Source organism: Girardinichthys multiradiatus, chromosome 14, assembly GCF_021462225.1.
Source record: "Girardinichthys multiradiatus isolate DD_20200921_A chromosome 14, DD_fGirMul_XY1, whole genome shotgun sequence".
Lineage (NCBI taxonomy): Eukaryota > Metazoa > Chordata > Actinopteri > Cyprinodontiformes > Goodeidae > Girardinichthys > Girardinichthys multiradiatus.
In genome coordinates, this window is record NC_061807.1 from 30,238,315 (window position 1) to 30,249,700 (window position 11,386).

The window sequence follows — 11,386 nt, forward strand, 5'->3', positions numbered from 1 at the left end:
GAAACCACCCTGGACAGCTGTGAAAAAGTAATCGTTTCCCAGGGCTAATAACTGGTTGTGCCACACATCCCTGTCGAGGAACGTTGGCCAACTTTCCTTTACAGATTTTTGTTAATGCAGCCAAATTAGAGGGTTTTTGAGCATGAAGACCTAAAGATTTGTTTAAAGTTACACCACTGAAATCCAGATTTTGATCAGGCCCCTCTAAAACCCTTATTTAGATTTTTTTAAACCATTTAGAGCTAGATTTGCTATTGTTGTTTGGATCATTGTCCTGCTGCATAACCCAAGTATGCGTGAGCTTAAGGTCATCAACTGAAGCATGCACCTTTTGCTTCAAGACGTACTAGTAAAGAGCAGAAACTTCATGGTTCCTTCAATTACAAGTTCAGTAGGTCCTGAAGAAGCACAGCAGCCCCAGACCATCACACTGTCCACAGAATATTTCCCCAAACTTCCAGGGGATCTTAAGATATTTTTGGTAAATGTGAAATTTGTGTTATTTTTGGTCAGCAGGTGTTGACCTTGAAACTCTTAGAGGGAGGCCATTTCTGCTCAGTCTCTTATTCTTGAATCATTAACACTGACCTTAACTGAGTCAAGTGAGATCTGCAATGCTTTAGATGTTCTGAGTTGTGACCTCCTGGGTAATTTGTTGATGCCCTCTTGAAGTAATTTGGGTAGGCTGGCTTCTCCTGTTCCATGTTTTCTTCATTTGAACTCCTTTGAAAGAATACATGAAAAACTGACTTTAATTGAATGAAATGAAGATGGTGCTTATGCTTCGTTTTCACTCTGATATTTTGTGTAATGGTATAACCCAGTGTTTTAATGTTTTGCCATATATTGGTTTAACACTTATGGTGATTTATTTTAATATTAACTAGGATTCATTTTTAGAAAGAAAACAGTAATATAAACTAATGCAATTGATTACTATGAAAAAATATAACTGTTATCGATCTCTTTAAGGACAGTGTCTAAATTTGGCCATTTCTTTTGACACTAAATAGAAAAAAGCTAAAACTAATCCTACTTTTGGTTTTCAGACTGTATATCAGCTTTACCCTTAGAATTCGTGATGTACTAAATTAAGCTCACAAGAGACAGAATAGTAAAACCATCACAAAGCAAATAGAAAAAAAAGTGATTGGTCAAATTAAACAATGCTGTCAGTCAAATGATCCATTACAGCTTATTTATTAAAGTAAAATTTTCTTTGATTTAATATTGGCAGACGAGATTCATTAATATTCTGATTCTATGCTAACTGCACAATTTGCTGGTGTTTTGTATTGTCAGACTGCGTTTGATCAATGAACTACCACAAAACACCGTCAGCAGCCACAGCAGGCTGCCACGCACACATGTGAGTGTGGATGTAAATTTAAGGGGGTTAAGAGGAAAAGAGGTGGAATTGGTTGAGGCACGAGGAGGTGGAGGGGTTGGTGGGTGCATGGGGGCAGGGAATATGCACAAACTACAACATAAAAAAAATAATTGAACGCCAAGCGTCAAATTTAACCGCAGGCTGATGAGACTGAACCCGGGGACTACTGTGGTGTTGTCTCTTTTGTAATGTATATCAAGTTCACCAAGGGCCTTTTTCATCTGACGGGACCATTGTTAAGGAAAGCTCGATGGCGTTCCACTCCCCTCTTGACCCCACCCACCCGACACGGGAGCAGGTTGGCCTGCAATTGTTTTATGGAAATGCGCGCGGGCCTGGCCGGGTGTCTGTCAGGCGAGAATAGAAAGGTGGGGCTGAGGAGGGGAGAGGGGTTTCTGTGTGTGTGAGTGTGTGTGTGTGTGTGGGTGGGATGGCGGGGGTGGATGTGACGCCGACCCCAGCGAACTCTCCTGACCCTGAGCAGATGGCGAGGCAGGGTCTCTCTACTGAGCCAGAATTAATAGCGTGTGCCATGTCACATTGTCTGAGACAGGCCTAACTAAACCCTCCCCCACCGCCCCCCAACTCAGACCCCTCACAGCACCACTTCTTTCCTGATTTTTGGACACCCAGGACTTTCTTATTCCTTCATCTACTTCCATCCTTCCCAATATCTTTTTTCCTTCATTTCTTTATCGTTTTTCAAGCTTCTCCTTAAAATCATTGCCCCCTTGCCCCCCTCCCAACATTTCTATACCTTGCTATTTCCACAGCCCAGCCTCCCCACAGAGTGCTTGCATTTTCATGCACTCGTTTGCTCATTCATTCACTCATTCATTTATTCACATGCATCTCATTCATCCTCCCTTTTTACAGTAACTCATTCACAGGTTTCCCCACTCGCCGAGGCTTTCTTGGAGGACAATTATGGCACCTGCATTTCTAAAGCTCCCCCGCTGAATGCCTGCCATCCTGTTTCCTCACCCGTCTGTTCATGCGATCCTTTACTGCACGCCCGGTCGCTTGTCCGAGCATCTGGCCTCCTTAGCTTGCTCATGTACAGTTCTGGTAGCTCGCCCCAATCGCTTGCTACCATCCAGTCATGCCACATAAATGTGGACAGAAGATCAGTTTTTGTTTGGCTTTTCCAAAGATGCTCTCCCAAAAGCGTGATGGGATGTTGCATTCTTTGGAGTCTTGCTGGTTTTATCAAAGCAGCTTTAGAGTTTTGAATTACTGGTTATTGCAAAAGGATTAAAAAATATATTTAAAGAATAAATTTAAAGAATTTCGACCGGAAAAGGGTGGCATGTTCTCTTCAGGTTGGAGGGGAGTTCCTGCCTCAAGTGGAGAAGTTTAAGTATCTTGGGGTCTTGTTCACGAGTGAGGGAAGAACGTAGCAGGAGATCGACAGACGGATCGGTGCGGCTGCCGCAGTAATGGGGTCACTGTGCCGGTCCGTTGTGGTGAAGAGAGAGCTGAGCTGAAAAGCGAAGCTCTCGATCCACCTCGTTGATGACCCCAGTTTTCTTAAGGTCATCAGGAGGTTGTAATGACTCTAGATACTTACCCATGGTCGAAAACGTATGCAGTGTTGCAAAATTGTGAAAAGCGTGAAGCGATACAGAGACACCCAAGATGGCGGACTCGAAGTGAGGCTGCGACTTCAGTGATGTCAGTGAAAACTCCCCACCGGACCAAAAAGCATGACAACAATCCAATTGATCACTTTTGTGATGTGGTGGATTAGGAGATTCATCATGGTCAGGCAGACGAGAAATCTGCTGCTACTGCATGATGCTTTTGAGTCAATATGGACCAAATCGTCTGGGAATTTTTCTGACACTTTGTGAAACCAGTAACACAAAGAATTAAAGCAGTTCTGAAATCAAAAGGAGGTCCCGCCTGGTACTGGCAAAGCATACCTAATGAAATGGCTGTTGAATGTTTATTACAATGTTGTCTGTTTCCTAATAAATACTTTATTAAGCTCTTCTTGATAAACGTACAGACATACACTGCTCTTTTTCTTGATGGTCACACACTGAAAAGAAAGACAAGGACCTCTGGGTTCAGCATGTTTTTCACTCGTTTTAACACACTGAAAGGCTGAGGATTGACCATTGCTTTCAGAATTGGAAAAAATGCCCATTGCACCACTGATCCATGGTTTATACTAAATGAAACAATAAATCAAGGGAGAATAAATCATAATTACTTAGAAAACCATAAAAATAGGGGTTCTGTTGGTTGCTAATTTGTTGTTTTTAACTATTTAAACTAATAAAAGTTTAAATAGTCTTTACCTTCTTCTTCTTAAAAGACAAATGAACAATGGAGTCCGCCATATACAAGGCAATTTCTTGTTTTAATATTGTGTTGCATGTGTTTACGTCCCTTTGACTGAGTGTCAGGTGCCGTAAATGAGGTTTAGGAGTGTTAAACTGAACGTTAGCGTGAGGAGGAGGTGCTTCCATAAAGGTCGATGTTAAAAGGGTCAAAAGGTCGACATCGGCCTGTGGCATGAACAACAGCTGCTACGTCAGCTGAGAGCCACGAAAGGAAAATCAAAAGAGGAGCCAGCCTCGCTAGTCTAGACACAAAACCAGAAAAACTGGAAATTGTTTTTAAGGCCAGAAAAAAGTCTATTTTAATCAGGCGTCCTTCCGCCTATAAACCAACATTATTACCTTAAAATAAAAACTATTTTTCCCACTTCTTTCCGTTCATTTTAAGCCTCTCACTTTGTGCTCTGTGGGCTACCTCCAACTCCTCTCTTGGGTGGGAATCACCGTCAGGCCAAAAACAGTGAGGTCACCAATGGTGAGCTCATTGGCTGGAACCACACAGGAGCTGCCATCCAAGTGTCAGAGTGAAGTCTGATGGTGGCCTTTTACTGCATCAAGCCTGGGGAAAGGATATGGGACCAGTTGTATGTCAGGTCATTTATCTGTCTCTCTATAGATTAACTTACACATACATAAAAAGGAGGTAATAGTGTGCTTTGTAAAAGTATCCATACCTCTTGAACTTTTTCACATTTTGCTATTGAAGTTTTATCTTATAGTGAGAAGAAATAGAGCACACAGATACATCTAAACAAAATTGGCTACTGTGAAAAAAGTTCAATATTGTTTGTCACTCATTTCAGAAATTGAAACTTGAAGTATTATATAGATTAATTACACAACATGAAATATTTTTATTATTAAGTCTACATGTCTGGTAATTTTGATGATTATGGCTTACAGATAATGACACACAAAATTCAGTGTCTCTGAAAATAAGGATATTACATAAGATCATATTTAAAAAAGGATTTGTAATGTATACATTTTATATAATGGCCATATTATGCTGACTTGACAGATGCCCAGAAGAGTCATTGACATCCTCCACAAGATGCATAAGCCACAAAAGCTCATTGCTAAAGAAGCTGGTTGTTCTGAATCCAAGCATATTAATGCTTAGATATAGACTATAGCATGTAATGAATCTATGTAGAAGTTTCACTTTCTGAAATGAGTGACATAAAATATTAAACCTTTTCATGATATTCACATTTTTTAGATGTACCTGTAGTTGTGGAGTGGAGGGAAAATTATGCATGATTTTCAATAATTTCTACAAATGAAAATCTGAAAAGTATGGCAGAAATCTGTAGTCAGACACTACATACTGTGCGAAACCACCTATTGTTGCAAGTACAGCTGCAGGTCTTTTATGGTATGTTGAAACATCTAAAGACTGACGTTTTTGCCCTGTTTCTTGCCTTCAATTCTCATTTGGGTTTAGGTTTGGATGTTGACTGGGCCATTGTAACACAGGAACATGCTTTGATTCAAACCATTCCATTGTAGCTCTGGCTTTATGTTCAGGGCTGATCACCTGCTACAAGTCGAACCTCCACCCTCGTCTCAAGTCCTTGAAGCCTCTAGCAGGTTTTCTTTCAGGGAGGTCTTGACCGACTGTATTTAGCTTGTTCCATCCCCACACCATGATGCGGCCACCACCATGTTTTACCATAATGATGCTGTCTACAGGGTGTTGTGCAGTTTTAGGTTTCTATCAAACATTTTACACGTAGGCCTAAAACTTACATTTAGATCTGATCAGAGCTTCTTTTACATTTTTCAATTTCAATTCAGTTCAGTGTATTTATATAGCGCCAATTCACAACACATGTCGTCTCAAGGCACTTTACAAAGTCAATTCAATCGAGCCATACAGATTTCAAGCTGGATACATACATTCCAATTGATCCTAATTATCAATTAACAGTGCAGTCCGATTCAGTTTTTTTATTCAAATTGCTTAAAAGTTTTCTAAGGAAACCCAGCAGATTGCATCGAGTCAGTGACTAGCAGCATTTACTCCTCCTGGATGAGCATGTAGCGACAGTGGACAGTCACTGGCGTTGACTTTGCAGCAATCCCTCATACTGAGCATGCATGTAGCGACAGTGGAGAGGAACCCTCCCTTTTAACAGGAAGAAACCTCCAGCAGAGCCAGACTCAGTGTGAGCGGCCATCTGCCACAACCGACTGGGGGATTTGCAGCGTCCCCTACAAGGCTTGTGGAAAACGGCAGTCAACACTTATAGCTTTCTTCCAACAATGTGTTCTTCTTGTTACTATTTGAAGAAGGCCAGATTTGTGGGGTGCACAACTGAGAGATATCCTGTCAATAGATTCTCTTACCTTAGCTGTGGATTTCTGCAGCTCCTCCACAGTTGCCATGGACTTAATGGCTACATCTCTGGTTAATGTTCTGTCACTTTGGGAGGATGACCATATTTTGAAAAGCTTGTAGTTCTGCCATACTTTTTCCATGTTCGGATGTCCAAAGCTTAGAATATTGTTTTTTAGTCTATTCGTGCCTTAAGCTTCTCCACAACTTTCTCCCTGACCCGTGTGCTGCATTCACTAACCAAATTCACAGAACAGCTTGACTTATGCTGAAATGACTCTCTTTACTAATTAGGTGACTTCTGAAGGCAATTAGTTGCACTAGATTTTATTTTGAGGTATCAGAGTAAAGGGAGCTGAGTACAAGTACACACCACACTTCATATTTTTCTTCGAAAACACAAATAACAGCTTGTGTTTGTAATGTAGCAAAATGTGAAAACGTTTAACTGGTGCGAATAGTTTGCAAAGCGCTGTAAGAGAGACTGAAAGTCAGGCACATGTGGAAAAGGTCACATTTCACTCTTTGCATTTTAAGATTTGTCTCGAAGGACTCAGAAAGCAGAGATGACCATGTGGACGACAGCCACACGCTGGTCGCCCCTGATGTGGAAAGTATGACACGGCCGTGCAACATCTGGCAGAGGACTGATAAAGGACAAACCACTCTAAGACCTCTCTCAGATAATTCTTCAGTTCCATGTTGAGGAAAAAGACCTAACATAGGCTCATTTTAGGACATTTTTCACAACCGGTGCACTTAATTACCAATCTACTCCGAAATTTCAGCTCAACTTCTTGTTCATTGTTATGTAAGAATTAGTTATGAAGAATGGTGATACAAATAAAAGTAAAAATAAGAATCTATGGATAAACAAAACTTGAAATGAACAGTGGTAGAAGAAGAACAGTATGAAATATATTCACCTTATTCGTGGTGTGGGATTGATTGTATTTGCAACTTCCAGTTAAATAGCAGATTTTGCATTAAACTGGTTTGCTTTGGAATACAGCCTTATGTAGTGAGCGTCAGCTTAGAGTAACTGGCATCAAGTTTAGCTCAATTTCCCTTTTTGTCAGCTTCAATAATCACGTTAACATCAATACCTGTTGCACTGGTTCACTCAGACAAAGGCTGTGATTTGAATAGGTGCGTTTTGAGCATGCACCCACAGTGAAACGGGATCATTCCTGCAATCACTGGATTGTTTTTCATCAGTCACCGACAGACGAGGGATTCAGAGGAATGTGGCATCTAAATTTTTAAGCAACCACTGAAAAGTTTGCATTTTTGCTCCTTTCGCCTTGTCAACAAAAGCCCATAGAGGAAAAACCTGACCACACATTGTGGTTTGGCTGCAACCAACCACAAGAAAACAAAGTCTGCCTTCTGATAATGATTAACCAGCACTGGTGGAGTGGATCAGGTAGCGTTTTACATTCAGTAATAAAGAGTAACATAGTTAGGTTTTATCACCAGTTATGACATCTCAGTCTTTCCATCCCTGGCTGTATTTTCTCAACACAGCAGAAAAAAGGTGTTTTCCAAACATAGCAATTGAGTTAACGAAGTAGCTAAGCAGTTATGATACTGTACATAATTAGAATTAATTTCCCCAAGTCATCCCTACCTTTAAATAATGGACATGCAACTGTCTTTATGATAGCCTGTTTAAAATGTAAAAGTTTATATTTTCAAATGTTTTAATCTGTATTCGTGGCCTGGTCACAAACATAATTCTCGCAAAACATCATCAATATTGTGTGTATTTTAACATTAATATGTAATATGTAAAATAAAATACCCATTTTTCTGGACAAACTTTGCTCATTGACAACAAAAAAAAAGAAAATCAAGAGATACGTCAAACAAAATCAAGCCCGTGTGAAACCAACTGTTTTAAGATCTGGGAGTTTTCATACTGGAATGACTTGTTTTCATTTTACTTGGGAATATACTTGTCTGAAATGACTTATTACAGACCTATGTCTAAGGTTTTACAAAACATTTAATTACATTTCTTTGCCATTCACATATTAATTCAGGTCACATTTTTATTTTTTAAAAGCGGCATTTTTTTCAAATCTTTTTTACGCGCCTCTAATAAAAACTCCAAAAATAATTAGCCTAAATTAATTAGCTGATTTACCAATTTAAATGTATTTTTATGTATCCTAAACTACTTGTTAATTTATTTTGATGTCCCTGTAGTTATTTATCATTTCTGCTTCTTTTATATTATAATAAAAAAAGCCCTCATTTATTGCATATTTATTCCTTTATAAGATTTCCCATTTTCCTTTGGTATCCATAGCATACCCTATTTCAAATTTGGTTCAATGGACAAATTTGAGCATGAAGCTTTATCGATAATGATAAGAAAGTTTCAGAAGTGCATTGACGTAATCGTTTACAGTGGCGGTTCTTGCATGAATGGTACCCCGGGCGAGCTCCTTGTTCTACCGTCCAACAGTCAATTAAAATGCAAGAAATCATCAAAAGGTTCGGGCAGGGTAAAATGCAGTGCAGTTCAGCACAAAGCATGTAACAAAGTCTCCCCAATGTCAGCAGTGGGCCGCAACTCCCCATTGACAATATTTGAATAAAAGCAATAGAAAACTGACAGATGAGGTAGATTTTTTCAATCAGGTGTTTGTTTGCGCCCATTTTCTAATGCAACCCTGGGCAACTGCTAATATGGTGCTTAACATTTTTATTAGGTCTATCATAAAGGGAGAGGTATTTAAAGACATTATGCACCTTCTGAGTTTATAAGTGGTGTATTTTTTATATTTTTTTCCAAAGCATGTTTGAAAAAAAAAGAAACAGAAGATGAGTTGTGTCTAATATCATTCAGTGTCAACTATATCTTTATTTATGAAGGTACTTCTCAAAAATTAAAAATTTCTTTATACCTGGAGAACAGATTTCACAACAGCTTCAGCTCTAAGAGTTTATTCTGTTTGTCTATAAAAACAAAAACGCTCAGGGTTTGCCTCAGTTTGTCTTACAGCCCTCCTTTCTGCCCGTCAGCCAATCTGTGAGTGTGTCTGCGTGGGTCAGAGAGGGCAGGAAAGCGAAGGAGAAAGAAGAGAGTTTCACCACAGGAGGTCAGTCAGGGCTCTGTGCCAATCAGCTTCACACGCACACACAGAAACACACAGCCTGCGGCACTGTGCCCTCTGCAGTTGGTGCCTGCAGGCAACCTGACCACTCGCTACTCCCACAGACACTCTGAGGAGGACATGGAGAGAGAAGAATGAGGTGGAAAACAGGGGGAAGAAAGAAATGCAGCAGGAAGAAAACACGCAGATAAGTTGGGTAGAGGCTGATAGGGATGGATGCACTGAAACAGAATGACGAAGGAAGCAATGGTGGCAGCAAATGTGTGGAAAAAGCTGAGAACATTATGAACTGGTGTGCTGGGGCAGAGAGCTGCAAAAACAGAGAGTATGAGAGAAGATGGAGGAAGTCATGGAAAAGTAGCGTAAAGAGGAAACAATTTCCTCAGGGATTGTGGAATAGGGACGAGATATAGAAGTGCAGACATGGGAAGTGTTTGTGTCAGAGAGGCAAGCAGGACAAAAGACTGCGAGACAAAGAGGAACAGAAAGGGAGCAAATCGGATTTAGAACTGGTGGTTTTAACATTTACAAAGTATCGTTTAAATTTAACTGACCAAAAGATCAAAGATTGAAAACACAAAAGAAGAGGCAGAGCAGTAGGCTAGTTAAAAAAAGGGTCACTGGTTTGTTTTTACACGTATTTTACATTTTGTGGGTATAGAGCGCTATAAAGAGGATTGGCCTCCTGTCATATTAACTGTTTTTGCTTTGTTGCCACACTAAAATGTTTCAGATCATCAAACAAATTTTAGCATCAGAAATATATAACACAGTTTTTAAATGTTCATTTCACTAATTAAAGGAAAAAAGCTTTCCAAAGAACCCTATCCCTGTGTGAGAAAGTCATTACACCCTCTTCTTAAATGTGAAATCCTCAAATCGATCGCATTTTTTGGTTGCCTACTAAAAGAAAACAATAAGATAGAGATTGGGCAAAAATGGCATCCAACGCCAGGATAACCGGTGAACAATAGTAACAGAAAGGTCCATCTCACTTTGACCAAAAGGATCTTGTTGATTACCAATTCGTCCGGGAAAATATTCTGTGAACTGGCAAGACACAAGTGAAACTTTTTGGAATGATTGCTTTGTGCTACATCTGTGACTGACTGACTGATCATCTCAGGAAAAGAACATCATACCAACATTTAAACGTGGTGATAGAAGTGTGACCATCTAGGGCTGCTGTGCCTCTTCAGGACCTAGAAAACTTGCTGTAAATGAAGGAACCAGGACTTTTGCTCTATATTTGTCCCGGTTACCGTAGGCTGATATTAAAATCTTTTTATCATCAGAAAAATTGAAATGTAACAAGAAAAACAGAACAATGGGGGGAAATATAAGTGATGTATAAAAATGCAGCTGCAAGTTTTCTTGTGTATTTCCTTCAACAACAAGGCTCTGGTAAGACTCTGGACTATTGTTACATGCTATTCTTAATGTGATTGGTTGAGGTAAAGTGCAAATGAGTTGATCACAAGCACCACACACCGAGGTTATACCCACTGGCTGGTAGAAAGACCCCTGACTATGATCAAAGACTGAACAAGTGATCTCAAAACAATACTAAAGTAGGGGAGAGGTGTTTACATTTAACTGTACTGGGAAATTCAGCAAATATTGGGAGATTCCAGGATGAAATTATTCAATTGAAAATCATTTACCAAATTAAAGATTTCACTAAGAAATCTGCAAATGAAACCTGTAAGGAAACTATGTTATCTTTTATTGTGTGAGCTCATCAGACTAAAGCTCCACATTTACCATAGGCTGCGCAGTGACTTCTATAATATCATTTATGAGGGGAAAAAGCATTCAGATCCTCTCTCATACTGTCTTACCCAACTGCTTTTCTATAGGATTTAAGTTTGGGGACTGAGATGGTCTTGGAAGGAGGTCGATGTTTGTCTTTGTTTATTTGGCAAAATATTTTGCTGAACTTAAAGATGGCCAAATTTTATTTTTGTGGCAAAAGCTACCAGATTTCTGTTTACTCTCTCCTGGAATTTCAAAGGCTTCATGATACTAAACATTCTTACAAGGTTCTAAGGGACTCTAGAAGAGAGACAAGCCCGCAGCATTACACATTCTCCACTATGCGTCACAATGGGCATAAGGTGCTTGTTCACATATTAATCTTACTCATCTGACCAAACTGCAGGGTTCCAGTAGAAGTCGCAGT